The sequence below is a fragment of the Acomys minous genome (genome assembly GCF_964271855.1).
Source record: "Acomys minous genome assembly, chromosome: 17".
Classification (NCBI taxonomy): domain Eukaryota; kingdom Metazoa; phylum Chordata; class Mammalia; order Rodentia; family Muridae; genus Acomys; species Acomys minous.
Window position 1 is genome coordinate 35,739,452 of NC_140500.1, and position 12,252 is coordinate 35,751,703.

General features: G+C 40.5%; 1 protein-coding gene across 1 annotated transcript in view; it reads right to left on the reverse strand.

Annotated features, from left to right (window-relative positions):
* LOC311588477 (uncharacterized protein) overlaps positions 1-11,982 on the reverse strand; it is a 170,875-nt gene extending 158,893 nt beyond the window's left edge. The window contains exon 1 of the mRNA XM_084766154.1: positions 11,917-11,982. The gene's annotated coding sequence lies outside the window, so the exon portion shown is untranslated. The remainder of the gene's footprint in view (positions 1-11,916) is intronic.
* Between the last annotated feature and the right edge of the window lie 270 nt (positions 11,983-12,252).

A 12,252-nucleotide genomic window follows, 5' to 3' on the forward strand; every position in this document is an offset into this window, starting at 1 on the left:
ATAAACATTCACTCAGGACTTGGATTACTCCCTACACTCCACTATAGGTTACTCAGCTCCAAGTGGTCATCGCTAAATATGTATAATAATAATAATAATAATAATAATAATAATAATAATAATAATAATAATAATAATAATAATAAGAAGAAGAAGAAGAAGAAGAAGAAGAAGTCATGCAGTTGAGAAGGAGTGAGGGGAGACATGAGAGGAGTTGGAGGGGAGGAAGAAAAGCGTGGAAATGATTTAAATACAGTACTCATATATGAAACTCTCAAAAAATAAAAGAAATGTTAAAAATAAATTCAAAATACAAAACTTGTTTGTGAATTATAAAGTGTTCGAGGAATATAAGTGAAATTCTTCCCTATGAAGGTAACACTGACAATTCAGCAGGGAACCTTTTTTCCCAAATAGTTATAATTTATGATGAACATTACACATTAAGTTTTAATCTCTCAGAAAAGAAGGCTTTACTGGTTCTTTGATATTATTGTATGAGTAAGTATCAAAAAATGCAAATGCAGGAGTTCTTCTTGGCAGTCTTCATTCTGCAATACCCTAAGTCTTTCCAGTACGAGATACCACAAGGATTTTCTATATTCTATTCTTACTAGTTACTTCAAAGATGTTTCGTAAGGTGGCGGGAGGCCAAACCAAGGGTTCATATTTTCAGAAATAAGCTGTGAATATTGAACCAAGAAATGAGTTCCTTAAAATTGAGTGTTTTTCTTCTGGCCTGAAATATGACATAAAATTGTAAAAACTACACATTCAAATGAATCATTTTCAAATACACACTTTTTACGGCTCTCTCTACTTGTCCTAACAGAAGTCTTTCTGATCACTGTAACTTTTCTTTTCTTTCTTTCTTTTTTTTTTCACTTCTAGACTCGAAAATGTTCTTAAAACCTAGGCAACATTAGGCTCTTCATGCTTTCATCAACCCAAATCATTCTCCATATACAACAAGTTCACCAGGAGTGACTTGTATCTGTTTCCAAACATCTAATTCACCTGCAAAGGTCCACAGTTTGTCACCATTGTCATTGATCAAGAAAATGTGCTGCAGGCTCTGGATACCTAAGCCTAAGAGAACTGCAGAAATATATTGCTTAATATCAGCATCTTGAGAAAAAGTGATTACCACTGACAACAATGAATAGAAGCCCACAACAGGATATGTAGGCTCTAAACGTGTTTATTAAATATTGATCACAACAGTCACTCAAAATCATGTTTTTGCAAATAACTTATAGGAGAATGCTCACAACATAATGGGAAAGAAAAAGAAACACAGAGTAGTTATCACAGATTTTCTTTCAGAAAAGCATCATTTATTGAACCCCCTACATGCCCAACACCACTTTAGATGTTAGGGACCCAGTAGAGAATAAGCCTACTAATGCACCAATTTTGTTTAAAATCAAAGAGAGATGTTAGTAAAATAGTTCACATCTGACATGGCACCCCAAGTTCTGGTAGGTCTTTGTTATAATGCTATTAATACACAAAAAGCAACACTGCACAACCTCTACAGACAAGAAAACTAAGGAACTCATTCAGTGACTTAAGCAACATGGTAGGGCCAAAAGGAGTTCCAGGATGCAGGATTGTCTTTCCTCTCTTACCTAATTCTGTGTCTCACTCTTACCTAACTCTGTGTCTTACCTAATTCTGTGTCTACATCCACAGTGTTCTCTTGAGGTCAACTATAGTCCTCTCTATCCAGCCTTCATGAGTCCAAAATAGCCCAATTGTCCTGGACTCACTTTGTAGACTGGGCTGGCCTTGAACTCACAGAGATCCACCTGCCTGTGCCTCCATTCACATTCCATTGGGGGAAAACCTGGCATGTATTCCTGTCTAGTGCCCATGATCCTGGGACATGTATCTCTGGTTAGGGAACGAGCTATCTGCTGTTTCTATTTTGCTTTATTTTTCAGAGATGAGACCCCAACCCTAAGTGATCAGATCTAAACGTATATGAATAAAGGTAACACTATTGAACCTAGTAGATTGTGTGTCACATAGAACAAAAATAAATATAGAAGTAGCCATAAATTTAAGAGGACATGGTTGAAAGGATATAAGAGGAGTTAGAGAAAGGAGGGGTGAAAATGATGGAAATATAGTGTATTTGAGTTTCAAATGCTCAAATTTAAAAAAATGTGAGGAAAAGGCTCAGTGTTGAAAGGGTTTCAAAACATGGAGTAACTAAAGTCATCAGAATTTTAATCAAGAAAAAGTAAAGGAAAAACAATCCCTTGTAAAACAAAGCCCTCTTTTGAAAATGGCACATCATGGTTTGGTTCCACATCCCCCAACTATCATCCAAGATAATTTCTGTTTCATAAGCATGAATATGTCTCAAATTATGGGCAATGTACTCAGAAGCAGGAAAAATATTCATATTAATATAGGATATAAGCATTGCCTTCCTAGCCCTAGATCCCTAGATTGTCAATACTTGATATTTACATGGTGATGGATTGTGTCCATTGTGTATGTTAGAGAGCTAAAATTCTCAAGAGTTCAGAAACTCCCCAGAGAGCCATCTTAGTAACACACAATGGAAACAAGATTCATGTTGTGGAGGAAAATTACCAGAACTTCTGAACAGCGTACTGAAACACTTCTCTGTTTTTATCTGATCCCAGTTTTTAGAATTCTGTCAAATCCAAACTGTTAATTAAATATAACTGTTACCATCCCATGTTTAATTTCTCCTTATCACACATTAAGAAAAGGAAAACTTTTGTACTAACTAAGGATAGAAAAGATCAAATCAACAAGGCCAGTAGGTTCAGTAAAGTCACCCAAATATTTCTTATCTTAATGGGAATTGATTTAAGTCAAAGAATGGACATTTCCCATTTGGTGCCTGGTCACCACACTTTAAGTGAATAAAGTCAATATTTTAAGGATATATATTTAAGGCAGTTCAAAGGCTATATATACTTAGGCAAGAACAAAGCCATGACAGTATAAGTGCAAAAGTCTACACATTACAAGCTGAGAAGTGGCACGTTTAATTGCTGTTTTGTCAGAAGTACTAATGTCCTTGATTTTGCGTTGTGAAAATAAAACTCGAAAAGAAAACCTATTTTTAAAAGGCCCTCAAAGAAAAAATTAATATGCATCTACAGCTGTCCATTTGAGAGCAAACAAGGTTGAAGTCGGTTATTACCATGGCCAGAAAACTTGCAGCAACTGGCCTTGTACTAAAATATTTTTCATATAAGCCTTCTCCTCTTAATTAAACCTCTTAGACGTGAATTATGATGAAGACAGTTGGCTAACTCAGACAACCAAGTTCTTATATGCAAAGAGTCTATTATTCCAGTGATATGCCGTCTACACTTTGACATTTATCCAGTTAAACTAGGAATATTTAAATTATCTGGCCAAAGATTTCATTGCTTTGCTTGCTTTCTTTGTTTGTTTGTTTGTTTGTTTGTTTGTTAATCTCTGCGTTTGTGTGTGCATCATGCCAGAAGAGGGCAGTAAGTGCCTGAGAATGAGAGTTGCATTTGGTGTTACAGGTGGTCCTGAACTCCCTAACATAGGTGCTAAGACTAACACTGGTCCTCTGAGAGATCAACAAGTACTCTGAACTGCTGAACTATCTCCAGTCAGATTTAAGTAATATTTAAGACCTCATCATACTCACAAAAAATGGATGTGGTTTTGTGAGTTACAAAGCTGGCCTGTAGAGATGAAAAGCAACTTTGTCATCACCTGACTCAGCCTGTTCCCAGTGTTTCAAGTGACAAAATGGAGTTCTGAGAGGTTATTTAATTTGTCCAAATGACAAAAATAGTAAATGATGAAGCAAGGACTAACTAGAATGTAGATTTATTGAACAAGGACTGTTTATCAAACTACACATACTTGTCAAGTTGGCCTTGAGACCTCTCCAAATCATCATCATCATCATCATCATCATCATCATCATCATCATCATCATCTGCACACAGTGAAAACAGCAATCCTTATGATTCTACAAGAAACCAGCTTGCAAATAGGTCATTAGTACAATGGCAAGACATATTGGTCTCCATTATTGGCCTAGGAAAGTAGTGACAAAGTATCTGGCAATGGGCCGGAACATAAACAGAAGACTGAGGGCAGCCTCTGACAGAGAAAACACAGGGTATTAGGGAGCACAGAAGCTCATTGGCAGCAAGTGCCAGCTAAATACTGATATCCTACTGATTTCTCTGCCTAGTATCTTGACTTTGTCTCTAAATGAAAAGCCTCTGACTCTGCTCTAAGACTTGGGATGCCTCCTGATGTCACAGTTTGATAAAAGTGCATCTCTGCTTTTGATTTGTGATGACACTCTGGTCATCTATCCATTACCCAGAAGCTTTTTTGAGTTAGCAGCAGCTGGTCATAATAAGTAGGCGATGACTATCACACATATTTTGCCTTTGTGAGGGTGACAGCTGATTGAAGGAAAGTTATGCCAAAGGCCTACAATACCATCACAGCTTTGCATTGTATTGGTTCCTAGTGTGCATATCAGAGAGTTCACAATCACCTAAGCTCCAGTTTCAAGAGATCTGACACCTTTTTCTGGCCTCCTCAGATACATATTACTGGCCCCCACATGGCAACTTCCAACCATCTGTAACTCCAGTTGCAGAGGACATGATGCCCTCAGCAGGCAGTTCACACACGTGGTACATACATACATACAGACAAGATATTCATACAAATATTTTTTTAATTTAATGATTTATTACCTTCCCTGTTTAACTGGCAAACTTCAAAGTGCAGGTCTTTCTTTACCTACTCTCATGCTGTAGTACAGGCTTTGACTAAGTTGTTTAAGGGAAAGGCAATATGAAGTATTTGAAACTGCATGGAAACAATTATGGCCCAAAGATTTTGAGTATCCAGCATAATAAGTATTTATGTGCTACATGTAAAGCCATGTACTCAAAGGGTACAGCACTACCCACTCAAAAGGTGAGTGTGGCACTAGCACCCTGGAACTCGAGAGAAGTTCAGAATCTCCATGCATACTCCTGACCCTGTGTTTTAAAACAGCCCTAAGGGGTACGTGGTGGGCACGGGATTCGAAAGATAAGGTCCTCAATATACTCTGAGGAGAATGATTGTGTTCCAGAGCTACACAGAAATGTCCACCCCTGAGAGCAGTCTGATTGGAAGGAAACACTTTGTACAGTATATTGGAAATACCCAAGCTGAGATCATCCAAGATGGTTTCGATCACAAGCTGTGTCTGATCTGCAGAACAGCAGTGACTGCACAGCCAACAAAGGACCATACTGAGAGCTCCAAAACACAGTGCTGGTGTTTCCCAGAAAGAAGGAAATCCTGCAGTGGATCGTCCATGCCCACCCACCGCAGGTCCATGGGACCATGCTCCAGTGAGCTCCCAGGGACCCCGGGCCTGCAGCTGCTTTTTTGGGTTATAGCCCAGTACGGTGCGGGCCAAGAAGATGGCATACCAGGAGGGGTGCTGTTTCAATCGAGCCCAAGCGAGGACTGCACCATCCATACCATAGGCCTCATGGGCCTCCTCTCACAGGCCAGGGCAGGGGCCCATAGCGCATGGAGCACGCGATGGAACCAGAGACTTGGGAGGCACAAATCAACAGAGCCACAAGTTCCCCTGGACAAGAAGCTGAACTGGGCTAACATCAATGGTTTCTGCAAGCAACTCAACAAAACTTTAAGAGGCTCCTACTTGCCACCTGCTTGATGGCCCACAAGATTCAGTATCCAACAGGAGTAGGAGGCCATCCCGGCTTTGACGACCAGCAACAATCTGGCGAATTGAATGGGATCAGGAGATCTGACCCTGAGGATGCAGGAGCAGGTGAGCTAGCCCTGGGGACATGGGAGTGGGAGAGCTGGCCCTGCCCTGAGGACATGGGAGTGGGAGAGCTGGCCCTGCCCTGAGGACATGGGAGTGGGAGAGCTGACCCTACCCTGAGGACATGGGAGTGGGAGAGCTGGCCCTGCCCTGAGGACATGGGAGTGAGAGAGCTGACCCTGCCTTGAGGACATGGGAGTGGGAGAGCTGGCCCCACCCCGAGGACATGGGAGAGGGAGATTGGGCCCTGCCCTGAGGACAAAGGAGCGGGCCCTGATCCAGGGCTCTGACTAGACCTCATCCTAACATCTACCCATGTATGACCTTCTAGAATACATGAAGGGGCCGAACTTGCAGATTCAAAGATTAAGAATCTCATTGACACACGGCGACAATGGGATATCCGACAGCAGTCCCAGTGAGGATCTGGTAACGATAGTGTAGGCCTCAGACTGGCATGGGTAGTGCCAGACCCATGACTCCTAGCAACGAACAATTGAAAGTAAACATATGTGGACAAAAGGCTATACTGCGTGATACACTACAGCTTCGGTAACAAGATTTTTTTTTCTTTGTCTGTTTGTTTTATTTTACTCAGGGGAGGAGAGAGAATTTGGTGCATGACATGTAAATCATAGACATTCAATAAAAGTAAAAAAAAAAAAAACAATACTCAAAAAATGAAAAACAAAACCAGCCCTAAGGTAAGCTGTCAGTACATCCAAACTTAAACGGTGAATGATAGACTTAAAGTCTCTCCTAGCACATAATGAATAAAACCAATGGTGTCTAAGAGGGTCAACAAGACAGCATAGTTGATTGCTGATCTATAGTTTTAAAAATAATCTTTATTTTAAAGTTTCATTTAATGTATAGAAAAGTTTTAGATTATGCAAAGAACAATTACACTATTATGAAAATCCACCACAACCTGAGGATTTTAAAGTATATGTTTATCTTCTTTTTTTAGCCAAGTTTTTTTTTTTTTGTGTGTGTGTGTGTACATGTATGTTTGTGGGCATAGAAAAACATACAAGGGGTGCACATATATTCATGTGAATATGAAGGCAAGAGTTAACCTCAGATGTACTCCCTCAGAACACTTCCCTTGTTTTTTGTTGTTATTTGTTTTGTTTTGAGAAAGAGTCTCTCACTTTTACCTAGAACTCCTGAATTCAGCTCAGCTGACTGAGCAGTGAGCCCATGGACCCATCTTCTGTTTCTGCCACCACCACTTCCAATAATGGGATTATAATTGCATACCCCCACACTCACAAACCCGACTTCTTTTTAAAATGTGTTTATTGAGAAAAACATCCTGTATGATTTTGACAGAAATACATGAAGCCATTTTAAAATACAAATTCTAAAGCAGTTCAATCATTTCTTGGTGTGGTTTTGCTGCCTGCACCATCCCCCTAAACCACTCCCTGTCAATCACTCGTCATCTTGTACCTAAAGTTATGCTTGTTCCATGTCACATAAATAAAACTGCACAGTGTGTATGCAGTGTCCCGTCTTTCACTTAGCATAACGCTTTTGAGGATCATCTAGCTGGTTGCAGATGTCAGCCATTTATATATCTCTTAACTGCTGAGCAACATTCCATGATGTGGATGCACCATTGTCTTAGTGCTTTAATGCTGTGAAGAGCCACCAGGGCCACAGCAACTCTTGTAAAGCAAAACCTTTCATTGGGGCTGGCTTACAATTTAGAGGTTTGCTCCATTGTCATCATGGTGAGAAACATGGTAGTACACAAACAGATGTATGCTGGAGAGGTAGCTGAGAATTCTGCATCTCGATTGACAGGCAGCAAAAAGAAAGAGAGAGACACAGGGCCTGCCTAGAGCATCTGAAACCTCAAAGCCCACCCCCAGCAACATACTTCCTTCAACAAAGCTATACCTACTCCCACAAGGCCATACCACCCAATAGTGCCATTCCCTATGAGTGAGCCTAGAGGGGCCATTTTCATTCAAATAACTACAACCACTACTTGTTTAGGGACTCACCACCCAAGGAACTCTTGAGCTCTCTCCAGATTTGAGCCACAATGAACAAAGCTGATATAAATATTCATAAACAGGCCTTTGTGGCTACATAGGTTTTTTTTTTTCATCTTAAGTAGTTATCTTAAGTAAAAATCAATTTGGTTTGTAATGGTTAAGAATCCTGCATATAAACAAAGACATGGAGGCTTCATGACAGCCTCACAAGACATGATAGCCTCAAATACATTGAGACCTTGTGATAGTCTCAAAACAGGAGATTTATATACTAGAGATAGGATGTTGCAGTGCTTTCCTCGTCATGTAAATTAAATAAAAAGCAGCAATCCCTAAGAGTGATTGAAAATGTCTACCCACATGCCCACCCTAACCTCTATTGGTCAGTAAGAATTTATCTTTATGAAGCAAAAGAAAGCCATTAACTTAGGATGAGTCCTCAAAGAATTCCACCTCAAAGACGTAGCCAACAGGATGCAGGAACCCAGCCTGACTCATCTTTTGATTACCAAGGAAGTATCAATCTCACAATCATTTCCTATTCTTACATACCCACCCTGCCTCTGTAAATATGGTTTAAAATTAGAAGGAATCTCAAAAATAATTTTTCTTCCTATAAAAGCATTCCCCAGGGTTCTGTGCTCTCTTTATTGTAGGCTTTGTCTCTAAAATGTCACAATGTCCTCTGGTGGCAAGGGAACTAATGGTCTCCAAGCTGTTTCACAAGCCGAGCTTATACTGACACACGTCGGCGGCTTCCTGTTTCATGCCTAATGACAGTGTTAGTTCAAACAGGACGCGTCAGCTTCTCAGAACCTGGTAGGACATTGTATTTTATTTTATTCTATTTTATAAAATGGGTACCACATGCTAAGACCCCACTATTTCCTCTAGCACTCTACCTGTGTTTTGTCTCATCAAAAGAGGGGGCCTGGCAAGCCTGGAGCCTTGGTATTTAACTAATAGCCATTTCACTTGCAGGGATGTCTCTGTGTGTGGATGACGCTGAAGCTAAGATAATGGCTTTGCGAGCTTTGTTTTTAATTCCAGGTACCTTAGCAGCGACAAATGAGAACCGGTCGTCCCAGGAGTTTTCACCCCAACATTCCCTACCGGCATTCACAGAAGCCCTCAGGTAATAACCAATTTTCCCCTTTAATTATCATGAAATATCACATCAAATCACGCTTGGCTTGTACTTCATGGATTTCCTATACATCCTGAAGTAGGGGATAAGGCTCTAACCAACTTGCTCACCAAAAAATATGTCTAACATCTGGGGGAAGCCCAAGGGCTTCAGGTTCCAAGAAAAGAACCTCCATGCTGTGTTAAAAGGCTATTCATAGCCCATTGGCTGGACTCAGTACCTGTGAGAACTCCAAAATGTATGGCTCCACTCTAGGGCTAGTGAATAGCAATGTAGATTTTACTAAGGTTCCCAGGTAATATTTACATAGTCTCTATCAAAAGATATAAAGATGATAAAGATGTGAAGCTAGAACCTTTAGGAAGTGAGCCCTTGCTGGAGGAAGTACATTACTAGTGACAGGCTTCCGAGATTAGAAACAGTTCACTCTCCGCTTCATACTATTAGCTCCAGATGTGAGCTCTCACCTTCCTGTCCCTGACATCATGTCTGCTGCCCCCTGCTGTGCTGGGCCCTACAGTTACAGACTCTAGCCCTCTAGAACTGTAAGGAAAAATAAACTTTACCTTATAATTTGGCTTGGCCGTGCCATGTTATCACAGCAGTAGTATTTAGGGGACAAATATCAGGGTCATTGTTGGAAGATTCCAGGACAGTATGGACAAAGGCTTTAGCCTAAAACAACCACCATTTTTCTCCATAGCTGCATGAACACTAGACAGGATGTGATCTTTTAAATCTCAGCTCACATTCTGCAAAATGAAAGCCATGGTCAATGCACTGCCTTCAGTCCTCCTTAGCTTTAGGTCCGCATGTATTAATAAGGTCAGCGAGAGAAATAGGATTGTGGAGTTGACCAGTATTCAGGAGGCTACAATATTATCAAAACAGATGGGCATGAGTGCTGTCAGCTGCGAGCCATTTCAAGTGCATATTGCATGATGAGTGAGGGTTGGGGCCCCAGCTGTGCAGGCAGCTGTCTGCTAGAGGCTCCACACCTAGCTAAATGGAAAATCTTTTCTGGGATTGATGAGCCATACTCAAGTAGCAGCCAGAACTCTGAAGCCCCATATCAATCACGTCACCTCTCACACACTCCTTTTCCTTGACTAAAACAAACAAATGGGACTGGATCTGAACCTCACTGACACTTTTCACCTCTAATCTGCACAGTAAACACATTACCGCCGGATAAAAATACTCTCTCTGTGTGAGATATGCAATTTCCATTTGAAATGCATAGTGTCAGAAATGGGAATTTATAGTGAAAACCATTAATCCAAATCTTGGAAATGACCTTACTGTTTCAGTAAAAGAGATGCATGCGGTGGAAAATAGATGTGAACGGCACAGACTCTCGACACTAGGAGGCTAGGTGGCCGATCAGTTCCCATCACTTTAAAGACTGGGACAGTGGTCAGGGCCATGCCATTTGCTCATGGAAACACTGACATTCAAATCCAGCACATGTTATTAGTTCCAGTTCCAGTATTTTCCTAATTCAAATGCGCATACACTTCCCTTTGAAGTCTAGCACTGCTCCTTAAAGAAGCTATGGCTTTAGCAAAGTCACTGTGCCCCCTAAGCCTCAGGTTCCCTCACTTGCAAACAGGGATAATACAGCTGTTTTAAGAGGAAGAATTAGCATACATCTGGCCTCTGTTTGCAAATGAAGGCCTTCAGCGAAGGAGGGATGAGGAAGAAAGCTAGATGGCCAAGCGAATGCGCTTGCCTGCTGCACAACTGCTCTTAATCTTAGCATATTCCCCCCCAGCAGTTTTCATGTAGTATGATTTTAACCCAGTTGCAATCACAGTTTGAAGATACTATTGTACACTAGTTTGTTTGTATTGCTGTACAGTCCTCATGGTCTTCACTTTCATGAACTCATTGTATGTTTTTGAATGTACTGACTGAGAATGGCATCGCCTTGTTGTCGGGGTGCTTCCTGGTTCTCTGCTTTTCAGATTTTTACTCCAACAAACTTCTGTGTTCACTAAATTTAATCTGCATTCTCAGTTTGTTTCTTGAACTCAATTCCCAGATATTACCAAGTGGAGGATGTTTTTAACATGGAATTATTTGAAGTTATCCTTCACAATAGTAAAGAGTTAAGCCACCACAGACATGCACACATCAATGAATTTGGAATTATTTTCTTATATATTAATATGTGTAATCCAAAGAAGAATAGGAAGCCAAGTGGAGATAGAGGCAGAATATATTCAGATCACAAACATTTTTATAAATATACTTAAAACCAAGAGAAGACCATAAAAGACCTATAAGACATTTGATAAACTGGTGGTAAAGGTGAAGGTGGTGCAGATAAATGTGATGTGGCTCAAAGAAAGAACAGTTTGTGAAGACTAGACTTACAGAGAAAAGTCTAACCTTGATGCATGTATAACATTCACCACCCTTCTGGGCTGAGCTAGAGAAAGCATTAGACATAAAGTGCTTGCTCCATAAGTGGGAAGACCTGAATTCAGATCCCTAGAGCTTATGTAAAAATCTTGACATACTTGCAATCCCAGTGCCAGGGAGGTAGAGTCAGGCAGATTTCAGGCTTTCTGGACACCCCAAGCTATACACTAATACATGCACAATTGTTATAACATGTCCACACTTGAAACAAGAAACCATCAAGATGTCAGAGATGTGTGCCTTATGTTGCATTGTATGTTTTTGATTAACAAACAACTTTTAAAAAATTACATGGCACAATTCCCATCTAGTCTTCCACTCTTACTTCCACTAATATTAGACTGAATTATTTGACATAACTAGGTGAGGAGTGGGAGTCATCCTCTTACACATAAATGGACCATCAGTATTCATATCCTCTTTCTCCCCCTCAAAATCATCAGATCCCATGGCACAGATGAGAAAGGGCAGTGTACACTTACCTCTTCTAATAAGTGTTGAGTCATCTTTCCCTCCTCTTCTTTATGACTATTTCCTCTGTAACAGAGACAAGTTGACCCTCCTCGTTCCCAGCAGAGGAGTGGTCAATGAGCAAACCTGCCTATGGAATGTTGCTTCTATGCAGAATGTGAAAAGCATGCCAACACACACACATAATTATTATGATATGTCAGCCACAACAATGCTTCATTACGTGAGTCAGTAATGCCTGTTGAAAAGAAGCTTCAAAGGTGCTATCCTCAGTTGTGTGATTCAGAGAAAGATTATAAAACAGACATCCAGCCCATCCCTGAAGGAGGATTCAACAAGCATCGCTG